The sequence below is a fragment of the Mus musculus genome, chromosome 15, assembly GCF_000001635.26.
Source record: "Mus musculus strain C57BL/6J chromosome 15, GRCm38.p6 C57BL/6J".
NCBI classification, from domain to species: Eukaryota; Metazoa; Chordata; class Mammalia; order Rodentia; family Muridae; genus Mus; species Mus musculus.
In genome coordinates, this window is record NC_000081.6 from 84,558,719 (window position 1) to 84,583,614 (window position 24,896).

Consider the following 24,896-nt stretch of genomic DNA (forward strand, 5'->3'; position numbering starts at 1 on the left):
TTACTCCTGCCTGCCCTCTTGATAGATGGCCAACTTACCTTACACGCTGAATTTTGTGAGCATAGTTTATGTGAGTCTTAGCCCCTTCCTCTGACAGTTGTTCCTCATGGTCAGTTCCATACTGGGATAAACTGGGAGAGACAATACCATCTGTGAAGCCCTCCTATGATGCAGTCTAGCGAGAGTGACTGCAGGTGGGAGACAGACCTGGGGTGGAGATGTGTTCATTCGGTCTATAGATTTTGGTCTTGGAGTGAGGGATTGTGGCTGAGGGTATCCACACTATGAGAGTGTTATAGAATCTAATGCTGTGCTCGTGAGGGGTGGCCCCTGGAAAAAAAATCACACCACACTACAGACCTGGTGTAAGGAGGTTTATCTGGGGGAACAGAGGGGAGTGAGGACATGGAGAAAGGTTAGAAGGAGAAAGACAGGAGTAGAGCCATGGGGGCAGAGAAGGGGGGCAGAGGAGGACAGAAAGGAGAGATAAGCCAGCCAGGAACACATGGGAGTAGAGAGAAATGGAGAAGGGAAGGGAGGGAGAAGGGGAGAGGGAGGGAGAGGAGAGAGAGAGAGAGAGAGAGAGAGAGAGAGAGAGAACTGGGGTAGCCCTGCCAGGCCACCTGCACCTGGTAGCAGGCAGGTGATGACGTAAGCCTTTGCTAGGTTCCAGGAGGAGCCTAGCAGAACTGCCTGTGGTAGGCTAGCAAAAAGAACTCTTGCATTCCCTTGCTCCAGACTGTATATTTTCAGCCATCAAGAACTCTCCAGAGCATGAAGCAAGAGAGGATAGGACAGTGTACCCTCATGCCACTTCTGCAAGGTCTCCAAAATCAGGGGGAGGCAGGGGCTGCTGTCACCTTGACTGAGGCCAAGGAGTTCAAACTCAAACTTGTTCTGGATTGGGCTCCCTCTTCACCCCCCCCCCCACACACACACCGTGTTTCTGAACATACCTGGGCATCCATCCCCTTGTGTGTCAGGCTCTCAGAACCACAGTGGTACCTCCCAGGTCCCTGGATGCTGTGGGCTACAAAGGGGCTGCAGTTCAGCCGTGATGGACAGTGTAATTCTAAGGTCCCCCAGTGCCTTGGAGAGAAATGCCATATGTTGCTGAGAAAGTTCCACAATAGCCTCACTCTTCAGTTCCAAGTGAGAAAAATTTTCTATTGAGCATGTACTGAGGAAAGTAAAAGAACAATTTGCACGCAGCAAATACAAGCAGCAGGCAGACAGCAAAACATCGGCAAATCAGTGCTCACAGAACCCAGCACAGGCATCTGGAGCAGCCTGGTTGAGAATAGGCCAAGGTAACAGCATCAATGATGGCTGCACTGGCTGGTTTTGTGTGTCAACTTGACACAAACTGGGGTTATCACAGAGAAAGGAGCCTCCCTTGAGGAAATGCCTCCATGAGATCCAGCTGTAAGGCATTCTCTCAATTAGGGATCAAGGGTGGGAGGTCCCATTGTGGGTGGTGCCATTTCTGGGCTGGTGGTCATGAGTTCTATAAGAGAGCAAGCTGACTAAGCCATTGGAAGCAAGCTAGTAAGCAGCACCCCTTCAGGGCCTCTGCATCAGCTCCTGCCTCCATGTTCCTGCCCTGTGTGAGTTCCTGTCCTGACTTCCTTTGGTGATGAACAGCAATGTGGAAGTATAAGCTGAATAAACCCTTTCCTCCCCAACTTGCTCTCTTGGTCAGGATGTTTGTGCAGGAATAGAAACCCTGACAAAGACAACGGCTGAGGATGCCCCGCCCAGCAATGGCTAGAGAAGAAACACTTAGTGAGAACTCACTTGCAATCAATATGCTTCCTGATTCCCACTTCCACCATAAGCTTGTGTGTGTGTGTGTGTGTGTGTGTGTGTGTGCCTCTGGGTTAGATGATTTTAAGATCCTTAGCTACTGGCTGTCTTCCTTTCTCCTGAGCTGAAGCAGGGGCCAGATTGCCCCAGGACAGGGAGTTTTAGAGATCCCTTGAAATGAACATGCTAGGGTCTGGCACAAAGGAGCCCCCCTCTACTCCCAGAGTCAGCCTTCAGTAACCTTGAACAACACAGGACAATTTGCCAATAAAAATGAAAGAAAGAAAGCTCAGCCTAATTTTGGAAATGATAAATCATGACACTTGCTTGTATTTTGTCTCATTTCGAAGAGGCTATTGTCCAGAAAAAGTGGAGGAAAACGAAAATGCAAAGACAGGTTTGTTGGTTTGTTTGTCTGTTTTTGAGACTAGACTACGTAATCCAGGCTGGCTTCAAATTTCATGCAGGATGCCTTGAACTTCCAATCCTCCAGCCCCCACCTCCCTAGTTGCACAACTATTTTTTTGCAATGGAGAGTAAGGCCAGATGTTGCAGGATATTTGATCACATTGTGAACCCTGACACTGTGAACCAGAAAAGCCTGTTTCTTGTCGTGGTGTGGCTCAGCAGTAGTGCACATCTTTAACCCCTGGACCTTGAGGGCCTTTCTGTTAACAAGAGCTAAATAAAGTCAACGATAGGTCAAGAGGTGACAGAGCAAGCAACCAGTTGACATCGAGGGAACATCAGTAAACCCAGGAAAGAGAAAGGGGGGTCTTTGAGTTGAAGGGTATTTGAGACAGCCTGGAGAGGGAGAAGAAGAGGGTGTGTTTTCCTTCTGGGACAGCGGTGGAGTAGGAAGGTCAGCTGGGTGCTTTCTCTGCTCACTGAGCTAGCAGGCTTTCACAACAGCATCTGGCTCCTGAATCTTCATTTGATAAATCGAATGTTTGAAATTTTGTTTAAAACAACAACACAGTGTCTCATGTGTGTTAGGCGAGCTACTCTACCAACTTAGGCAAGACTCTGCCAATTTAGGCAAATATTCTACCAACTTGGACAAGCACTCTGCCAATTTGGGCAAGCACTCTGCCAATTTGGGCAAGTACTCTGCCAACTTGGGCAAGCACTCTGCCAACCTGGGCAGGCATTCTGCCAACTTGGGCAAGCACTCTGCCAACTTGGGCAAACACTCTACCAACTTGGGCAAGCACTCTGCCAACTTGGGCAAACATTATACCAGTGTAGGCAAGCACTTGACCAACTTGGACAAACATTTTACGAGCCTAGGCAAGCACTCTACCAACTTGGGCAAACATTATACCAGCTTAGGCAAGCACTTGACCAACTTGGGTAAGCACTCTGTCAACTGAGTTCTAGCTCCAACCACCAAAACTAAAAGAAATTTTAAAATAAGAAAAGCAGCGGAAGAGGGAATGGCCAACCAGTGACCATCCCAGCTTGAGACCCATACCATGAGAGAGAACCTGCCCGACACTGTTAATGATATCCCTCTATACTTGTAGACCGTAGCCTAGCATAACTGTCATCTGAGAGGATTCACCCAGCAGATACAGATGACCAACAGCCAAACATTAGGCAGAGCTTGGGGAATTCGACAGAAGATGGGTGTGATGGTTTGTATATTCTTGGGCCAGGGAGTGGCACCATTTGGAGGTGTGGCCTTGTTCGAATAGGTGTGACCTGGGTGGAGTAGGTGTGTCACTGTGGATGTGGGCTTCAGATCCTTTCCCTAGTTGCCTGGAAGTCAGTCTTCCACTAGCACCCTTTGGATGAAGATGTAGAACTCTCAGCTCTGCCTGCACCATGACAGCCTGGATGCTGCCATGCTCCCACCTTGATGATAATGGACTGAACCTCTGAACCTGTAAGATAGCCCCAATTAAATGTTGTTTTTTATAAGACTTGCCTTGGTCATGGTGTCTGTTCACAGCAGTAAAACCCTAACTAATACAATGGGGAAGAAAGATTGAAAAAGCAAGAGAGGTCAAGGAGACCACAAGAAAACCTACAGAATCAACTAACCCAGGCCCATAGGGGCTCACAGAGGCTCAACCACCAAACAGCAGGCATGGTAACAGTTGTGTATCTCAGTCTTCATGTGTGGCTCCTAAGAACTCAGTAGTACAGGGGCTGTCTCTGGCTCTGTTGCCTGCCTTCAGATCCCTTTCCCCTAACTGAGCTACCTTGCCTAGCCACAACAGGAGAAGCTGCACCTAGTCCTACTGCAACTTGATGTGCTAAGGCAGATTGATATCCATGGGAGGCCTCCCCTTTTCTGAGGAGAGAAAAGAGAGGAAGCTGAGACTGGGGTGTAAAGTAAATAGATTAATTTAAATAAAAACTCAAACTAAAGAAAGGAAGGAAGAAAAATAAAGAAAGGAAGGGAGGGAGGGAAGGAGAGAGGGAGAGAGAGAGAGGAATAGGAAAACACTTGGGCTTGGTTCAGGTACAGGAGCTGCAGTGAAGATCCATCTGATTCGGTGTCTGCTGTGAGCACAGGAGGAAACACAGACATGGCCTGCCGAGTTCTGAGTCCTTCCTTCTGTAAAATATGATGCAAGGGTGGGAACAGGGTCAGGTTATCTTTTTAAGCCAGAGGTAAGAAGAGAAACCAGTCACTTCATGGGGGTGACAGCATGTGACCCTTGGACCACACAGACACCATCCCCTTCATACTACCTGGATGGATGTTGATCGTGGGAGGGGGAGTCTCTGAGACTTGGAACCTCCAAGTAAAATCATGTTCTTCACTGAAGACCGGGCCTCAAATAGGACATGCTAGGTTCTGGGAAGAAGTGGGGAGGGATCGGGGGTAAAAGAAGAGAGGGAGAGAAGGGGAGAGATTGCGTTTGATGGCAACCAAATCAACAATCATAAAATGAACTAATTCCAGATAAAATTAAATAGATGGAGCAATGAAGAAAGAGACCTTGAAGCAAACACATGTGGGTGTTTGATAAGAGCAATGAATGAGTAATATTTATAAAGAGAACAGAGGGGAAGGGCATAGGACACCAAGATCAGGCAGCTGTGGAGGGTGGCAGGTAAAGGCACTTACCACCAAACCTGACAGCTTGAGTCAATCCCCAGCACTCACACTGTGGAAGTCCTAGTATCATTCTGTGCTGTGACAAAAGTCTGTGATCAAAAGCAACGTGGGGAGAAAAGGGTCTGCTGGCTGACACTTCCAGGTTATGGTCCATCATTGAGGAGGTCTAGACAGGAACTTGAAGCAGAAATCATGGATGAGTGATGCTTGTTTGCACACACCCAGGCTCATGCTCCCCTAGCTTCCTTATACAGCCCAGGACTACATGCCTAGGGAATTGTGCCGCTCATAGTGGGCTACACCCTTTTGGATCAATAGGCAATGGAGACAACTCCTCACAGTCATGCTTATAGGTCAATCTGATCTGGGCAATTCCTCAGTGAAGGCTTTCCTTTCAGATGACTCTAGATTGTGTCAAGGTGGCAATTAAAGTTAACTAAGATATGTGAACAGAAATCTTCAAGCATCAGTCACAAAAGTAGAGAATGTGCCCATGGGCCCATCTATACTGGCTGGAAAGCAAAGCCTGTCAGCTAAAGGAGAGGAAGATGAATTTGTGCTACATTGTTGACAAGTCTTGAAAGCATGGCATTAAATCAAAGACATCAATCAGGCTTACAGTCTGAATGGAGTAGAAACCTTCAGAATAGACAATTCTCAAAGATAGAAAGTAGAGTGATCCAAGCTAAGGTCTAGGGGTGGAGGGAGGAGGGACTGGAGAGCAACTGGGCACAGCTGAGTACAGGGCTTCTTTGGGGTAGAAAGTGGTAAATCATCCTGGAGTTAGTGTTGATCGACTATGCGATGTGGCGAATAGCCTGAAAACTGTATGGAGATTTTTTTAAAATGGTGTTTCCATTGTATTATTAAAACAACCGAGGGGGGATGGAGAGATGACTCAGCGGTTAAGAGCACTGACTGCTCTTCTGAAGGTCATGAGTTCAATTCCAGCTACCACATGGTGGCTCACAACCATCAGATCTGGGGCCCTCTTCTGGAGTGTCTGAAGACAGCTACAGTGTACTTAAATATAGTAAATAAATAAATCTTAAAAAAACAAACAAACAAAAACCAACCGAAAGCCATTCACAGAAATGTGGGGACAACGGAGATCTTCCACGACTGGATATGAAGTAACTGCAGGGTTGGCAAGATGGCTTGGCAGGTAGATGCTCTTGCCCTGTAAGCATGGTGACTTGAGCGCCATTTTAGACTGGTGAGATGTGGAAAGAAGGAAGGAGGTCCGCAGAGCTGCCCTCTGTCCTCCACATGCATACTGTGTTAATGACTCCCACACACACTGGTCATAAACGCAGTTTAAAGGAAGAAGCCGAGAGCAGCCGATGTAGTGGCTGAAGAGAGCGCTTTCCTCCTAAGGCTGCGCAGGCAGGGATGTCCACAGTCAGCACTTGTGAGCTGCATCGTGCTGACAAGTGTAACCTGTTCACTCGGGAAATGGAAGCGAGAGACACCACCTTAGTCTCGTTTCTACTACTGTGGTAAAACACTACAACCGAGGTGACTCCCAGAAGGAAGCGTTTATTTGGCTTAAGGTTTCTCAGCCTTGCTAATGCTGCGACCCTTTGATACAGTTCCTCATGTTGTGAACTCCAACCATACAATTATTCTCATTGCTACTTCATAGCTGTAATTTTGCTACTGTTATGAATAGTAATGCAAATATCTGTGTCTCTCAGTGGTCTTAGGCGACCCCTGTGAAAGGGTCATTTGACTCCCAGAGGGGTCATGACCTGTGGGTTGAGGACCATAAAAATCCATGGCCCTCATAGTGGGGAAGTGTGGCAGTGAACAGGCATGGTGACTGGAGCAAAACCTAAGAGTTCACATCTTAAACCATAAGCGGGAAGCAGACAGTGGACTGGGAATGGTGAATAGCTTTTGAAATTGAAAAGCCCACCAACAATGTCATACTTCCTCTAGCAAGGCCACGCCTTCTAAGCCTCCACAAACTGTGTTACCAACTGGGGACCAAGTGTTCAAACCTCCAAGAGTATGGTGGACATCTCATTCAAACCACCAAAGACACTCAGTTTGGCAAGCTGAGAAATCAAACTGACCTTATTTGCATAAACAAAATTGTCTGCGGGAAACTGAAAGAAATCTACAAAGCAGAAAATAAAAGCTCCTGTGACTGTAGATGAGCTTGGGTGCTGGGTACAAGATGGATATTCAAAACTCCAATCTGCTATGATAAACTGAACAAGATCAACCCTGATTCAGGGGGATAAGCTCCGGAGGCCCCGCCCCTCCCTGAGAGAATCATTAGATACTTTTCTGTTGCTGTGATAAAACACCATGACCAAGACAACTTACAGAAGAGTTTATTTAGCTTACAGTTCCAGAGGGTTAGAAGTCCTTAATATCAGGGACATCGTGGCTGCAGGTGACAGGCATGGCGGCTGGAGCAGAAACCGTCTCACATCTTAAACAGCAAGCAAGAAGCAGAGAGAACGACCTGGAAATGGCAAGGGGCTTTGAAGCCCTAAAGCCCACCCCAGGGACACACTTCCTCCAACAAGGCCATACATAGCCCCTAAGCCTCCATAAACAGGGCCATCAATTGGGGATCAAGTGTTCAAATGCATGAGACTATAGAAAACACCTCATGCACACTACCACAGAGAGACACTTTCTTCAGTGGTGTAGACTCTGGTTAAGTTGTCCGTGTCCCAAATGAAAGTCCTTGGTACATGCACACACACTCACATACACATACACATACACATACAGGCACGCACCCATATACTCACGTTCTCTCTCTCTCTCTCTCTCTCCCTCTCTCTCTCTCTCTCTCTCTCTCTCTCACACACACACACACACACACACACACACACCCCTAAAAAGTATTAAAATAAATTTTATTTGAATATACTAAACACATGGAGAAAAGAATTTTAAATGCTACGTATTGTTGATAATCAGTCGAAAACACCTGGTATAAATCAACCGAAAGACGTGCAGAATATTTGTGTAAAGTCCAACCGGGAATATGAAAGAGAACAAAAGAGAATTAAGGACTGTTAAGCCATTTCGAGTTTGCTCTCCCTGCTTCCTGTCTGCTGTTTAAGACGTGAGCCCTGGCAAGCAACTGCCTGGCTAAGGTGTTTATCCCTCCCAGGCCGCAGGAGGCTGGCAGCAGTCTTTGGGGTTCAGATGAGAGAGACTCATTCTAAAATATATACCGAGAACAAAAGAATTGGAGGAGCTGAGGCGGTGTTGAAAAAAATAAAACAGCTCATTACCGTCGATCCTATTTCAAGCCTCGTACAGCTGCGCGAGCTGAGACCATGTGACCCGAGTGGAGGCGGAGACACAGAGGTTAACAGGACAGAACAGAAAGCCAGGAATAGACCCACACACATATGCCCAACTGGTTCTTTAACAACCTTTTTTACATTATTTGTGTGTGGTGAGGGGTGTGGAGGTCGGAGCACAGCCCGTGGGAGGCGGCTATCTGGTTCTTCCATGTAGATTCCAGAGATGAAACTTGGGTGGTCAGATTTGGCCGCAGCGGCGAGCGGCTAATCCACCTTTTTTTTTTTTTTTTAACTTTTTCACCTACTTGTAAAAGCAGGCCAGCAGCAGAAGGGTAATCGTCTCATAAGTGATGCTGGAACAGCTGGACATCTGTACATTAAAAATAAGAGCAACCTTGATCTAAGTCTCCCATCTCAAAAAAAAAAAAAACTCAAAATGAGTCACAGACCTAAATTTAAATCTATAAAATTATGTACATAGAACAAGCTATGTGTGGTGCTAATCCCTAAGATATGCAGCTAGACAATTCTTATTCCTGACACTAAAACCATAATCTAGAATAAGAGAAATGATACCTTTGGCCCATCACAATTGGAAGATTTTTGCTTTGAGGCAGGCCATGCTGAGGGTGGGAGGTTCACACCACAATCCCAGCGCATGGGAGGCAGAGGCAGGTGGATCTCTTTGCATTTGAAACCATTCTGAACATGTGAGGTGGTGCAGCCACTGTAAAAACAACCAGGCAACTTCTTTATGAAGAAATTGTGCCACCTAGCAGCTGCAGGTGTGAGCCTTTATGCCTTCACCTCAGGAAAATAAAAATGTGTTCACACACACACACACGCGCGCACACACTTGCACATGTATGCACACACACACCACAAACACACACATAAACATACATATACACACACACCACACCACATAAACACACATACACACACACCACACCACATACACACACTTGCACATGTATGCACACATACACACCACATAACATGCATAAACATACACACACACCATATATACACGCATATACCACACATATGCACATGCATGCATACACACAAAATGCAGGAGATCTGGAGAAACGGCTCATGCACTTCACTTCTGTACCTACACACACACATACACACCACACATACACATACCACACACACACAAATAGACACGTATATACAAATATACATATAATTTAAGAATAAATAAAATATCTTTAAAATAGTGCGCAGATATTTCCAGCTATTTTGTTTCTAATAACCAAAATCTGCAAGGTGTAAAACCCTTCAGTGAATGAGTGGATGAGTGTGAACTGTCCATGCAATGGAATTCAACTCTGCAGTGAGAAGGGACAGACTGCTAACACAGACAGAAACCTGAACAGATTAAAAGGAAATGACACAAAGAAACAACAGCCATTCCAAGAGATAGAATTCCTCTCAGATATAGTCTTCATATGATAAAATTACAGAAAATCAGAATAAGTCAGTGGGTCCACGGAATCTGGGTAGGAGGTATATGTGTGGGTGTGGCCATGACCCCCCAGCAGGAAGAGCGTTTGGTATCACAGATACATCAAAGTCAAGTTCCTAGCTGTGGCATCTTACTATAATTTTGCAAGAGGCTACCTCAGAGGTAACAGGGTTAAGACATCCATTGGGTTTGCCTGCATTCTTTCTTACTACACCATGTGACTGCTCCATTATCTAGGAACAACAACAAAAATATGTTTAAGCAAAGAGTGGTTGGTGACCACCATATCAATCAATATTGCACTAACGGGCACATTTTGCCTGGCAGGTTAATTCTATTCCAAACCCATTGTCCCACAGAGGATTCTGGTTAAATTCAAGTTAAAAGACATGAATGTGGTCAAGGAACTGGTATAAAAGATGCAGGGGGCAGATATGGATGGAAGAGAGATGAGAAAGCATGGGGTTACAAAATCAGAATGCTATTTAAACATATATGAAATTGTCAAAGCTAAAACCCAGCAAAAGAAAAAAAAGCCAAAGTAAAAACCAAAGTAAAACAACAACTAAACAATGAGTTTAAGAATGAAAATGTAGCCGGGCAGTGGTAACGCACACCTTTAATCCCAGCACTTGGAAGGCAGAGGCAGACAAATATCTGAGTTCGAGGACAGCCTGGTATACAGAGTGAGTTCCAGGACAGCCAGGGCTACATAGAGAAACCCTGTCTCGAAAAAAGAAAATGTAGCATTTTTTTAAATTTATTTATTATTATATGTAAGTACACTGTAGCTGTCTTCAGACAGCACCAAAAGAGGACATCAGATCCCATTACAGATGGTTGTGAGCCACCATGTGGTTGCTGGGATTTGAACTCTGGGCCTTCGGAAAAGCAGTCAGTGCTCTTACCCACTGAGCCATCTCTCCAGTCTGAAAATGTAGTATTCTTATTTTTATTTGTATTTTTGTGTTATTTTTTCTTCTGGTAGGGGAGGTTGCAAGGGCAGAGGGTGGATATGGAGGGACAGGGAGATGAGTGGGAGAATGTCTCTCTATATTGAGGGAATGTATTGTGATGACTTACAGTCTGTAGTCCAACTACCCCAACAATGTTCAGCTGTGCATGGGAAGTCCAGGGATCTAGCAGTTGCTCAGGCCCACGAGGCTAGTAGCTTCCTTCAGCTGGCCTTCTGTAGTGGTAGGTTTCAACAGATGTGCTGGCAAGTAAGTGCAAGCAGGCAAAGAAGAATGAATCTTCCTTCTTCCAATGTCCTTATGTAGGTCTCCAGCAGAAGGTGTGGTCCAGATTAAAGGTGTGTACCTAGATCTGGGACTTGCTCTGTCCCAGGCTGACCTTGAACTCAGAGATCTCCTTGCCTTAGTCTCCCGGGATTAAAGGATGTCCTACCTTGTCTGGGCCTAAGCTTTTCATGGTCATCATGCCTCAAGATCTGCATGACAAGATCCAGGTCAGAAACTTGTGTCTTCCAGCCTCAAGATCTGATCACCGATGAGTCCTCCAATTCTGGATTGTAGTTCATTACAGATATAGTCAAGTTGGCCACCAGGAATAGCCATTACCTGGTGCATGATGTGAATGTCACAAAGAAGAGAGAGAGAGAGAGAGAGAGATGATCATTGGAACAAAGACTAAATAGCAGAGACAAAAGTTTAAAGTAGACATTGCCCAAAAGACAATGAGTTAGAAGAAAGCCTGAGTATCACTGAGGCAGAACCTGAGACAGAGGAGAGCATGAGGAGGTGGGATGTAGGTAAGAGAGATGGAGACAACCCAAGCATGGATCCTCATCTTCCCCATGCTGCATTAACCAGCTAGTGCTGCAGAACAAATCACCTCATTTGTTATTTTTGAAGGATCCACTTTGTTGTTGTCAATCAAACTCAAGACCTTATGCATTCGAAGGAAGGGCTCTGCCACTGAGCTGTATCTACAGCCTGAGTGTCTCATTTAGGGTTATATTTTGAAGATGAAAGCAATTGGATGCTGTGGTGGTTTGAATAAAAATAACCCTCGTAGGCTCATATATCTGAATGCTTGGTCCCCAGCTAGTGGAAATGTTTGAGAAGAAATAAGGGGTGTGGCCTTCTTGGAGGATGTGTCACTAGGGGTGGGCTTTGAGTTTTCAAAAGCCACACCATTTCCAAGTCTCTCTCTACCTCCTATTTTCAGAGAAGGATGTAAGTTCTCAGCTACTGCTCTAGCACCATGCCTGCCTGCCTGCTGCCATGCTCCTTACAAAGACTGAAATAGATTAACCCTCTGAAAGTCCAAATGACCTTCCCCCCAATTAAACGCTGTCTTTTATACGTTTCCTTGGTCATGGTATCTCCTCACATCAATAAAAAAAAAAAAAAAAAAAAAAAAAAAAAAGACAGATGTAGGAGACCAGGAACTTGAGACTGTCCTAAACTCTTTAAGGAAGAAGAGTACATTGACTGTTGCACAGATTATGGGACACCTGGACCACCAGGCAGAGGACATCACAGGTGGCTTTTTGTGAGAGACTGTCCATTTTCCATTGCTATAACTGAACAGCTGGGACTAGATAATTTACAAAAACAAAAAAAAAACAAAACAGGGTTTTTTTTGGGTGGGGAGGTTGTTTGTTGTTGTTGTTTGTTTGATCTCACATGTAGAAGACACAAGTTCCTTGTACTCATAGATAAACACTAGAAAAACCAGGAATATTCAACACAAAGACTTGTCTCTCTTCAATGGAAGGGATGTTTACTGTTTCCCACCCAGTAGGTTTGGGGTGGATGTGGTTAATAGTCTGGTAAACTGTGCCATCTGTTGAGTCAGGACACACTTGAATTGTCCAGACTGTTATATTTACCCCAAGCCCTTCCTCCCTAGACCTTTATCTTTAGCTTTGTTTCTCAGTCAATAGAACCCATGTACTTTATAGCCTGGTGACCTCTATACTCTCTGTATGACCAAGACCATACCAGATCCAAGGGCTTTAAGCTATAGAACCCATCGTTATGGAAGAGGTCACATGTGCTTTGCAACAGAGTTTCTATGTAGCCATGCCTTCACACGGGATTGAGAAAAATCGTTACTGAGAAACTCTTTTCCCAGGGTTGTACTGGGCTTACATATGTCTAAAGTAAACTGCCTGGTGTCAGATTCTAGACTTTTGAGCCAACACTGGCTAAGTTGTATTGCACGGATTGTTTCTCTGCCAGCTCTGATGGTTGCAGGGACCCTGACACTCACAGTTCTAAAACCTGGGCAGCCTAAGAGCCTGGTACTGGCAACAGGCCACACACTAACTCAGTTCACAGCAGAGCATGGGCAAGCAAGCAAGCGTGTGCAGCTGAGGCAAGCCCCAGAGAGCAGGAACACTTTATAAAACCTACCCTTGTGGGTCCTCCAAGAGCCATGGTTCCTGCAAGAGAGAAAGGAGTGAGTCCATTCACGAAGGTTCTACCCTCAAGGATTGTACCACCTCCAACTACACCTCACCATTGAGGACCACTCCCCAATGTGAATTTTGATGAAAACCAACCATAGACAAGCCTTTTAAAGTATGTCTCAGTAGAGTGCCAGTGGCAAGAATAGTGGGAACCTTGAGAGCAGCCCCTTGGGGAGCCATGAGCAATGGAAGAATACTGGAAGCCCAAGCTTGCCATTGACCATGAGGAAAGGGCGTCAGCAGGAATGAGAGGAGGGCTGAGAGCCGGGAAGGCCACAGCTCAGATGTCTAGGGCCTAGGGCAGGCCAGCATAACAGCTGAGGAAAGAGAAACTGGCACCTGAAGGCCTCAGAAGACCCAAGTGGCTCAGGGAAAAAGGACTATGACTTGCCATGGGACATGGGCTACCTTGCTCACCTACTTTGAGGGTGAGCCACTCACTGGTATCAAGAATGGAAGGCAGAAGTGTCTTGGTTTCTGTCCTGTTGCTGTGATAGACACCCTGGCACAAGCAACTTTAAGAAAGAAAAGGATTATTTTGACTCAGGATTCCAAAGAGGTTCCAGTCCATCATGGAAGGGAAGGCATGGCGCTCAGAGCATGAGGCTCGCCCGTAAGCAGTCCAGAAGATACAATAAACAGGTAGTGGGGCCAGGCTATAAAACACCAAAGCCCACCCCACTCAGGTACTTCCTCAAGTAAATTGCCGTCTTCTGAATATCCCACAACCTCCCCAAACAGCACCAACAGGGACTAAGTGTTCCAGCATATGAGCCTGGGGCTCACTTCTCATTTAAACCACCACAGTGGCTTTTCTAAAATATCCCTGATGGCCCTGCTCAGTAGTCTGTGGTAGTGGCAGTCCTCTGATGTCCCTGGTCCTCTAATGGGCCTCTGTGCCTGTTTTTTTTCCACTGTGAGTTATGCTGGTTGGTGCCCTCGTGACTCTTCTTGGTATTTTAACTGGGGACCCTATTCTGTAGGGCCTGAGGGGCCAGATAGGTTCAGGGAGGACTCCCTAAGTGGACAATGAATTCAATTCTATGTTGTTTGTTTGTATTGAAATATTCAAGCCAACCACAGTGGTCCACACCTCTCACCCCAGCACTCAGGAGGCTGAGGTGGAACAGACATCAGTTTGAGGCTAGCCTGGGCTACATAAAAAGACCCTGTCTCAAAAACAAACCAGAACCACCAAGATGATTCAGTAGTAAAAAGTGCCTGGGGCAAAGACTGACCGCCTGAATTCGACTCCAAGATCCATGCGGTAGAAGGAGAGACTAGATCCCTCAGATTGTCCTCTGAGCTTCTTCTGTGTGCCGTGGCCTAAGTTCATGTGCATGCATGCACACGTGGGCATACACACATGCACACACAGACACACAATAAACAAACAAATAAGGGCTAGAGAGATAGCTCAGCAGTTGTTGCACAGGACCTGGCTTTGGTTCCCAGGCCCACATGGCAGCTCACAACAGCCTCTAATTCTACATCCAGGAGACTTGAAGTCCCTTCTGACCTCAGTGAGCACTGCATACATGTGGTATATGACACCCATGTAAGCAAAACACTCATACACATAAAAGAAATAAATATTTTTAAGTCCTTATAAAGAATAATTTCTTTTAAGTAACCAGCAAAAAGAAGTGTGTGAACATGCCTGCTCTATGTATCCCTAAACTCAATCATTTTGTCTCTATGCAAAGAAATCTTGGTCAGCAAGTACTTTTATAAGCCAAAAATTATCACAAATACACCCCCCAAAGGACTAACTATTCTTTTGAATTTCTTGTCAAATTTTGATGCTGCAAAAGAATTTTTTCCATTCCAGGGCAAAATATAAATTTTTCCCAATTAAAACCAAGAATGTCGTGAAAGGAGCCTTCCTGCGTGTTGACACTTTCCAAGCACAATGGTAGGATTTAACAGTCAGGTCTCCTACACCACTGTGGCACTCCGTATTTAATTTCCCCATCTCCTCCTTCTCTTTTGTAGAGCTGGATCCCAGTGTTTCTCAATTGGCAAGAACTCCTTCCAATAATTACAACGTGCTGTGGCTTCAGAGCTCTGGATCCTTGGCAGTCACCTATTGAATGCTTCGACGAAAGAGTTCCAGCAGTTTGGAACACAAAGCAACAACAGTTTGGTGGACTGTATTATAAAAAGTACAGTCCCACACTAGGACATCAGACTAAAGTTCTAAGCATGTCACTAGGGTCCCAGTACCCCTCAGGTCCACTGAGATGGAACCAAAAGGGTGCCTCATGAGGTTGAAGTCAGCTGTTGTGTTTGACAATCACCTCTTTGCAAACATTCTTATAGCACAGAAAACTGTGGCTTTCATTTTGAATAGTAAGATTCTAGAGATAGTTTGGATGTCAGGGAGCTTACCTGGACCAATCCAATCATGTCCGTGCTCCTGGGGTGGGGGGATTCATTTCATTGAGAACATTGCCCATTAGCAAAACATAATTATAAATTGCCTCTGGTATTACCCCTCTGTGTTTCCTTAGGTTGATCATATCCTTTGTTTTCTGTTCGGACCGAGTCTAATCCGAATCCCTTTTGAAAAGAATTTGATATAAACTAGGCTGGGAATCCTATCACAAAATCTCATGAACCTGGATCCTAGAAAAGCTAAATATTTATAGAGTTTATGTTCATAACAGCCATAACCCAGAAATAACCCAAGTATCTGTCCACACTAGTCTAGAAAAATTAAGTGGAATAGGGTTTAGAAGCAGTTGTTAAGGTAAATGTGTCAGAACCTTCTGCAATAACTGATGGCTCTCACCCAGAGTCTCTGATTCAGTAAGTATGGGATAACTCCAAGAATTTACATTTGTAACAGAGCCTTGGTTGCCATAGGCACCCCAATGAAAACAACCACAGCAATGGAAATGATACACCTCCATGACAAAGATAAGTCTTCCAAGCATTCGAATGAGGGAACAGTGACTGCTAGAAGTAAGTACATTTTCATCTCTGTACATAAAGCTCACAGGCAAAGGTAACTTGGTTGCCTTAGGGTGCTCAGTGTATTAAGAAAACCATTAGATGAAACTTCAGGGTAATGACTACCCCAACTACCTGGACACAAGAGACAGGCTTAGTGTCAGGCAGAGACACACCTGGGCTTCCAGACTGATTGGATGGGAAGTGGAGTTGCACAAATATTCTTGGCAATCATTAACAAGTTATGCACTTAAATTTGCATTCTATATGTGTGTGTGTGCGTGAGTGCATTAGGTCTCAGATCTCAAAGGGGCTTTCAGAGAACGAGAGGGTACAGAGAGGGAGAGCTGGAAGGGAGACAGGGTTGAAGATGTCAATTATCTGTGACTTTTGCGAGGAGCTCTGTTGGATGAGAGGGAGCGGCAGTAACCAGAGGTACCTGAGGTCAAGAGCTTGACCTTCGAATTCTAACACCAAATAGTGCTAATAGGATTTGGAGTTCTGGAAATTCTAGACTTCACACTTTTGGATCACACATTTTGGAAATGTTCAACCTGTACTCAGACTCTTCTCTCTCTCTCTCTCTCTCTCTCTCTCTCTCTCTCTCTCTCTCTCTCTCTCTTTCTCTTTTGTGTGTGTGTGTGTGTGTGTGTGTGTGTATACAAGAGACCTTCATATCTCCTATAGAGTCATTTTGAAATTGACTGGATTCTCTAATTCTAATTCCCAAATTCTAAAGCTCAGTCTCTCACATTAATTCTGAGGATTTTTCAGTGGTCTGTATCTGTCACCTGTGGCTCTCAGTCTCTGTGTCTGTCATACAGGGCTTTCAGTGGTCTGAGTCTGTCACCTAGCACTCTCAACATCTCTTATACATTTCTTGCTATTTTGTGCTAATTCTCTGCATTTTCAATAATTTTTAAAAGATGTTTCCTAGTTAACACTTTCCTCTACTGTGTTAGATGTGAGGGGGGAAAAGACAGACATGACATGTGTATTTTCATCCTTTATGTAAAAATATCTACGATGAATAGATGGCAGACAGAATTGTTAAAGCTAGTGCTAAATAACAAAATTCTGGAACTTCTGTAAGCAAATGCAAGAGAATCTTCCCCCACAGTGTTAGAAATTTTCTCTAAAGACACCAAAACCCAAACAATGTAAAAGACTCAGTAAGCTCAGTTACTCAAAATATGTAACACTGTGCACACACACATACATACACACATACATACACTCACACAAACACATACACCACACACACATGCATACAGACACACACACACAAACACACACACATACATATATACACACACATACATTCACACACACATGCAAACACATATACACTTACACACACACAAACTCATACACCACACACAGACATACTCATATAGACATATACAGACACACAAATGCAAACATACAGAAATACACATAAACACACAAACACACATAACATATACCACACATACATACATACTTACATACATACTTACATACATACACACACATGCATACACACACATACCCACTCACCATACATTTCGTAATTCACACATACACACAAACACGTACACCACACACACACACACACACACACACACACTTATATACATACACACGCACACAGACACACATACACAAACACACACACACACACACACATATTTTTCTTCTCCCCTGGTGTCTACACTGTCCTTGAGATCAGGCCCTGGTCATAGTGTAGCCGCATAAACATATTTAAGCCGAACCACACAGCATTCTATGGCTGCTTTTCCCTTCCTGTGCTTTGTGCCCTCCTGAGTTCCCCATTGTTACCTGTGTTGAAGACTTCACTCTGTTCTCGGCTTAGTTTCTCACTTTCGCTCTGTTCTCAGCTACAATGTCTCTGTTCAGAAGGTCTTTCTGCCTTTGGTTATTCGGCTCAGGGAGGGCTCTGTTCTGAAATTGGTCTGCTGGAAATTCAATGAGGATTTCAATCCAGGACCTTCAAGCTCCTTGGTTAGGATGTAGTAAGTGACTTCCTTCTCTGGTTTTCTTTCCCTTTCTACTCAGACAATTACATCATTGAGACCAAGTTAGACCTCTTTGTCCCCACTTGCTAACCAAACTCGAACTTCTCTCCTCTCTCACAGTTCAAGGCTCCCTGTACCTCATACGGCCCACACCCTCCCCTCAGCTGGTCCCCATCTCTCCTGAGGGTGTTGATGGATTTCTCCAGTCCAGTTGTCACATCTTCACACTGACCCAAACAGGCTCTGTCTAGCCCTGCTTGCTCTTTTGTGTAAAAGGAGACTTTGGTTCTGTTTGCAGTTGGAGAAGCTCGCAGGCTTTCAAGCCCATCTGTGACGATCCTTTAAAGTCAAGTCCTTTTCTTACTAAAACCAAATGGCTTCCTTTGCCAACACAGACCACAGCGCAGTGTGTGGGAGGGGGGCGCTCATGCTGAGCAGAGAGGCTCAGCTGCCTCCTTAGCAGGTGTCCTTTGCCCCCCTTCCTGAGACACCAACTGCTCTGCTTTCTAGAGGATTCCCTGGGGGGCAGCTCTGTTTGCCTTTCTGAGGGTTGCCAGTTACCAAGCAAGCAAGCCAGCAGCCATCTTTCTTCTGGCTTCTGGAGTCTCACTTCTGCTGTCAAGCTATCTTTGTCTTTCTTGATCACATCTTGTAAAAGTCCCTGTCACAGCAGTGGTTTAGAAGGAGGGAGAAGTAGTATGTGCTCAATATACCCTTTTCTCTTAAAGACAGCATCTCACGTAGTCCAGGCTGATAGATAAATTTATATGTAACCAAGGATGATCCCCTGCCTCTACCACAGAGTGCTGCCATTTGAGGCCTGTGTTTCACACCAGGGGTTAAGTCCAGGGTTTCATGAATATTGCAAAGGTGCTCTACCAACTAAATTAAACCCCCAGCTTTCCTCTTTCCTTTTCTTCTTTTTGAAATGTAATTTAATTAACTAATTACTTTTCGTTTTTTGAGACAGACTACTCTGAGACCCAGATGAGGAGAATGGTGAGCCCCCTGCCTCAGCTTTCCTCATGCTACATTTTAAAATGTGATGGAGCTGGAGAGATGGCTCAGAAGTTAAGAGTACTGGCTGTTCTTCTAGAGGTCCTGAGTTCAATTCCCAGCACCCACATGGTGGCTCACAACCATCTGTAATGAAACAGCATATTTATATGCATCATATATTATATATAATTCATATGCATTATATGTATATATTATATATAATGCATATGAGTATACTGTTATATATATATGTATATTCTCATATACATAAAATAAATGTCTTTAAAATAAATAGAAAAAAATTAAAGTGTGAGCAGCCATGTCTGATTCATGTCCCATTTTACCAACTAAACTCTGTCCTGTTGTTTCCATGGGCATGTTTCAGTAATTCTACAACAAGACAAAACCTTTCCAAGTATTAACATTTCTAAATTGAGTGGACCTTACAATCATTATTGACGCTCCTCAGTGTTATGATTTAGTGGCAGAAGTGCCTTGGCAGGTTGGGGACAAGGTGAGTCACAAAAAGATCACACCACTCAACAGATCTCATGTAAGAGGTTTATTGTGTATGTATGGGGGGATCATCTCAGAGTTGGGACATGAGAGAAAGACAGACAGAGAGACAGGAAGACACAGAGAGAAATAGGCTGTCCTGATTGGGGGGAGGGGCACAACACCTTTTAAAGAGTATTTCCGTCCCACAGGGAAAATATAGCCACAGTAGAAATGTACCACGCATAGTGTCTGCTGATGCTGAGTCCCTAAAGGGCAGGCTATGGAAATGCCTGATTTATGACAACCAGACCTACAGCAAGGTAACAAGACCAGCTGTCCCATTTCCCCATTGACTAAAAGAGGGTCCTAGCATGTGGAATTTTTTTCCACTTTAAAATGGAGTTGAGAGGGTTGGGAATTTGGCTCAGTTGATGGAATACTTACCCAGCCTGCATGAGGGTTCCATCTCTAGCAGTGCAAACGATGATGTCAGCCTTGTCACCAAGATGCAGGGACCAGAGGATGTGGCCTCAGCCTGCTGACACCTGCTCATTCTTGTCATCTCAGTTGACTGTGGGCACCAGCAACACCATAGTGTTCTGATTGGAAGCTAAGCTGGGGCCTGGTAGCACACACTTTTAATAGTAGCACTCAGGAGGCAGAGGCAGGTGGATGTCTGTGAGTTCAAAACCAGCTTGACCTACATAGAGAGTTCCAAACCATCCAGGGCTACATACACAGTGAGACCCTGACTCAAAAGTAAAGAACCAGGAGCTACATATACATAGTAGAGTTCACCTTAAAAAATTGGTCTAAATAGGACAGGGTGAAGTCTCTCTCACATCTGGCTCCCCATGTTAGCTGGAAAACCAGCTGAGTGCCCAGTGCTGTGTGGTCATTACATTCATTACAAGTCAGTGCCTGCCCTTTGCTGGGCTCCTCGCTGTGTATTTAGAAGCTTTTGCTGGAAGCTATGCTTCAGTCATGGCTGTGAGACCACTACATGACAAACTGGCCCAAAACTCAGAGGAGTATTATTATAGCATCATTCTTCTCTCTCACCAGCCTGTGATTGAGGCCCAGCACTGCACTGCAGGGTGGATCCAGGGGTGTATACCTGGGTGCAGACTGGAGAGGCAGGAGCCACTCAAGCAAACATTCTTTCTGTTAACGGCAGAGCCCCTGCGCCATTGCTAGCCCACTCCATAGACGCAGTATGTCGTAGTTCCTGGTCTATTGCTCTGATAGAACACCATGGCCAAGGTAACTTACAAAGGGGAGAAATTTTAATTGAGGGATTGCATATTGTTTCAAGGGTTAGCCCGTGATCACCACCATTGGGCGGAGCAGAACAGCAGGCAGGCACAGTGCTTGAGCAGTCGCTGAGCACTTACATTCTAATCCACAGGCAAGAGGCAGAAGAACAACTGACTGGGAACGGTGTGAGTATTTGAAACCTCAAAGCTTCCAGTGCCATGCCTCCAAGAAGACTGCATCTCCTAAGCCTTCCTGCACGGTTCTACCAAGCGAGGACCAAACATTCAAGTATACAAACTCACACAGGGGCTGTTCTCATTCATATCATCACATGGCAGCTTTTGTGCCCAATGGGCTGGCTAGTTTTATGTCAACTTAACTCAAGCTAAAGACCTCTGAAAGGAGGGAACCTCCTCTCCAAATGATCAAATGCCTCAATAATATCCAGCTGTAGGCCATTTCCTTGATGTGGGTAGGGCCATCCCTGGGCTAGTGGTCCTGGGTTCTATAAGAAAGCAGGCTGAGCAATCTATGAGGAGCAAGCCAGCAAGCAGCACTCCTCCATGGCCTCTACATCAGTTCCTGCCCTCAGGTTCCTGCCCTGTATGAGTTCCTGTCCTGTCTGCCTTTGATGATGAACAGCAATATGAATGTGTGAGCTGAATAAATCCTGTTCTCCCCAGTGTGCTTTTAGTTGTGGTGTTTCATCATAGCAATAGTAAGCCTAACTGAGAAACCCTGCAAAGCTCTTATCCATGTCACCAAGTCACATGAGTGAGCTAAAACAGAGGCACAGATCTACAAATTTGGCTCCACCCATCATAGGGCCAAAGCAGGTCACACCCTCAACTCCAGCATCCAGGAGGCTGAGAACTGTACTTACCACAGATGCAGGAGCAGAAATCCATCCTTCTGGAAGGCCAAAATACCACAAGAATGGTCTCTATCCCGGTGCTAATACTATTCCAATCTGAAACCTCTTGAGCTGGGCCTCCATAGTCCATATTGCTTTAGTACTACTGTCTTCCAAGCTCCTGCTAGTGTGGCCTATAAAGCCCTGCTTACAGTATTCAACGACTTTTCTAGTCTGAAGTCCCAAAGTCCTCCATATATATCTCCAAAAACCATCATGGTCAGGCCTATTACAACCACATCCCACTCCTGGTACCAACTTCTGTCTTAGTGACTGTTCTATTGATGTAAAGAGACACAATGACCAAGGTAACTTATAGAAGAATGAGTTTGTTGGGGGTTTTCTCACAGTTTGAGAGAGAGTCTCTCGAAGACATCATGGCAGGGAGCATGGCAGCAGGTAGGCAGGCATAATACTGGAGCTATAGCTGAGGGCTTCCATATTGAGACAACAACCATGAGGCAGAGAGAAAACGAGAGACTTAATTGGAAATTGTATGGATTTTTGAAAACTCAAGGCTCACTTCCAAAAACATACCTCTTCCAACAAGGCCACACCTCCTAATCCTTCCCAAACAGTTCCACCAACTAGGGACTGAGCATTCAAATACATGAGTCTATGGGAGCCATTCTTATTCACACCACCAGATACATTGTTCACCTCAAGCTAGCACAGATCCTAAGGGCTAAGGCCCACCAGACTGTTGTCATGTCAGACGCCAAGGCCAACTATGGAGCCCCAAGTTTATCCGTATTTCTATCCAATTTGTCTGTCCATTGGAGCTCTCCTCACCTTTGATTATTCACAGAACTCAGGAAAGTTCTTGACACAGTTTCCACAAAGCACAACTCTTTCCTCAAAGGAATTACAAGACAGTTTATTCTAAAGCCACTGTGAATGGTTATGGCCCAGGAACACAGACTTAGGTTGCCCCAGAGTCCATGTTCCAATGAGGTAACAGTTTGATGAAGATTTTATAGTAACGGAAGAAAGAAAGATTAGGCACTTTAAAAATACATCAGTGGAAATGTTAAGTAGGCAGGCACAGCATTGCAGGAAAATCTCAGACATCAGCCTCAGGTCTCCTATCTGATGGCATTATTCGTCCTTTGATTAGTGAAAATGAGGGTTTTGTTAAGTCAATATACTCAAAGAGGTTTCATCTGTCAATCACAGGATGTTAGGTTTGCATAAAGGTGGATAAGGAATGGCTACTTAGTGGGCTAATGATAGCCTGAGATAGATTGTAATTTACCTCTGGATTGGCAACATCTCAATCGCTGAAGCGATCATCACTCAGTCTTGTAAGAGGTTCAGTGGTGGGCATGGCTTTGTTCTGGGAGCTTGTATCCACCTTTATCCATCTGTTATAAAGGAAACAAGCAGCCAGATGAAGAAGTATACAGGGCAATGTCTCAGTGCAGGAACTCCTGTCCCTGTGGACTGGAGTTGGCCACCCTCATGGTCTGTGGCCTGTCTGTCAATGAAGAAGCTGTGGCCATGGGTTTTCTAGGAGGTATCACATGAAGCTAGGAAGGATGAGGGTCTCAGTCACCAGCCTCCACTCTCTTTAGAGCACTTGGGAGCTAATGGTTTTGGCCTTGCCAAAGTACCTTAGTGTTTCTGGGGACCAGTCTCTACCCATGAGCCATCAAGAGTGGCCTTGCTAGAACAAGATGCTCTTGTCACCTGGGAAACCATGAGGGTTTTAGGAAGCCTAGGTCAGAAACCCAGGAACAGAGCAAATATTAGAATAAAGATGCTTCTAAAATCTTTACTGTCCAGAAAAATCACAGGTTTAAGAAGCTCCTGCTGGGAGCCAGGGATAAAGATAAAAACCTGTATCCTTCCTCATTCCTGCTTTGGCAGAGGTCGTGAGGTCTTGCTGCAGAGCTTCTGTTTCAGCTTCTCTGCCAGGATGGCCTCTCTCTAAGGTACCACACACACCCACAGACATGCACACAGACAACATACACACCACACCACACACACACACCCCACAACATACCACACACACACACACACACACCCTACAACACCATGCACACAAGCAACAAAAACACATACCCACCGCATCATGCACACAAATAGCACCATCACAGACACACAGCATAACATCATACACACTAACAACACAATACACACACACATTACATCACACACACAAACAAACACATACCACATAAACACAACAACAACAATCACAACACATACAGATACACACATACCCTGCAGTGCTTTCTTATATTTGACACCAATCCATCCCACAGTCTCTACACTCTGCCGGTTTGCCTCTGAGCTACCATAAAGGACAAAGAGGCAGGAAATCAATTTGGTGTATAGGACCCATTCTTGTCACCCTGCTGCCAAGGTATTAATGGCAGGTGACTTGCCAAATCTCTCAGAACCGATTCTCGAACTCACAAGACTTGGAGAGGGCTGGGAGAATTAAGTCCCTCATTTCATAGGAAGACTGTGCAGCCCTGGACCAGTGTAGGTCCTGCCTGGCCATTTCCCAGCTGCAGCCTTTGGCAGCCACAGGTAGGTGTTCCAATTACGGAGAAGGAAGGCAGCTGCTGCTGTAGGCTGGCTCCAGACTCCTGGCTGTACTTCTAGTCTCTGCAGCCCACCCCACAACATGGAGGACCGAGAACCTCCCAGGGCTGGGAAACTGTATGTTGCTCCAGGCTGCAGAGGGGCTAAAGAAGAATGTTTAGCCTTGGGTTTTCATGGGAGTCTCCAGGGAATGCATATGTTAAGGTGGGTTTGTATAGACAGGGAATGCATATGTTAAGGTGGGTTTGTATAGACACAACAGTGCCCTTGCTGAGGCACTCTTGTTCTTGAGACAGGTCTAGCATAGCCCATTCTAGCTTTGAACTCACTATGCCAAAGATGACCTTAAAGTTCCCATTCTCCTATCTCTATCTCCTACCAAGAACTGGGATGGCAGGCCTGCCCTACCACGACAGGCTTATTGCAATGCTAAGGGTCAAACCCAGGACTCAATTCATACTAGGTGTGATGGCTTAAATGAAAATGGCCCCATGGGCCATAGGGAGTGGCACTATGAGGAGGTGTGGCCTTGTTAGAGGAAGTGTGTCAATGTGGGATGAGGCTTGGAAGTTTCAGAAGCTCAAGCCAGGCCCAGCGGCTCACTCTCTTCTTGCAGCCTGCTGATGCAGA

General features: G+C 45.2%; 1 long non-coding RNA gene across 4 annotated transcripts; it reads right to left on the minus strand.

Moving 5' to 3' along the window:
• Positions 1-4,175: 4,175 nt before the first annotated feature.
• On the minus strand, positions 4,176-17,939 carry Gm34095. 4 transcript variants are annotated; one of them, XR_875523.2, is made up of 8 exons: positions 17,847-17,939; positions 8,734-8,884; positions 8,463-8,527; positions 7,235-7,355; positions 5,956-6,319; positions 4,889-5,056; positions 4,510-4,615; positions 4,176-4,372 (listed from the first exon to the last, which is right to left on the minus strand). It is a non-coding gene; the product is annotated as a predicted gene, 34095 (long non-coding RNA). The 4 variants fall into 4 exon arrangements; XR_875524.2 differs by lacking the exon at positions 8,734-8,884 and having other exon boundaries at positions 5,956-6,059; XR_875522.2 differs by lacking the exon at positions 8,734-8,884.
• Positions 17,940-24,896: the final 6,957 nt, after the last annotated feature.